Consider the following 812-nt stretch of genomic DNA (forward strand, 5'->3'; position numbering starts at 1 on the left):
AACATTTGAAGAAGAGATTTTATTTGATTAAAAGTGATGAGTGCGATGGAATTAATAAATTCGTTACCTTAAAATGTTCAATTTATTTAAGTTATCACAGTCGACGATTTTTTTTCACACAAAATTACCAGATTTCAGTATATTAATGTTATTTCCAAGTCGCAAGGTATAATTTTATCTTTATAGCAATCTTGAAGAAGACAAAAATTATTTCAATTCATAATTAATGGAATTACTCAAAGCTTTATATTACAAAATGATGAGAGAAGAAATTGACGAGCCTCTAATGTCAGAGGTTGAGTGAGGTGTCTGGCCTGAGGTGAGAAGTAACTCGTAGAATGACAAGCGATACGTTTCGTCAATTTACTAAATTATTCCAATACTAGGGGGCTTTGCCCCTTCCTCTCGCCTCGCTCGCCCCCCACATGTGCTCACATGTGCCAGAAAGCGTTGGAGGATCAAAATGCTCAGATATCTTGCGGAGAATTCCACCGGATAACGCGGGATATTGAGGGAAAATCATTGAGGTAAATAAATATGAATTTTGATGAAAGCGTAATTGATATGATATATTTAACATTTGAAAAAGAGATTTTATTTGATTAAAAGTGACGAGTGCGATGGAATTAATAAATTCGTTACCTTAAAATGTTCAATTTATTTAAGTTATCACAGTCGACGATTTTTTTTCACACAAAATTACCAGATTTCAGTATATAAATGTTATTTCCAAGTCGCAATGTATAATTTTATCTTTATAGCAATCTTGAAGAAGACAAAAATTATTTCAATTCATAATTAATGCAATTACT

Source organism: Diachasma alloeum, unplaced genomic scaffold (assembly GCF_001412515.2).
Source record: "Diachasma alloeum isolate Michigan unplaced genomic scaffold, Dall2.0 Dall_scaffold_00571, whole genome shotgun sequence".
NCBI lineage: Eukaryota > Metazoa > Arthropoda > Insecta > Hymenoptera > Braconidae > Diachasma > Diachasma alloeum.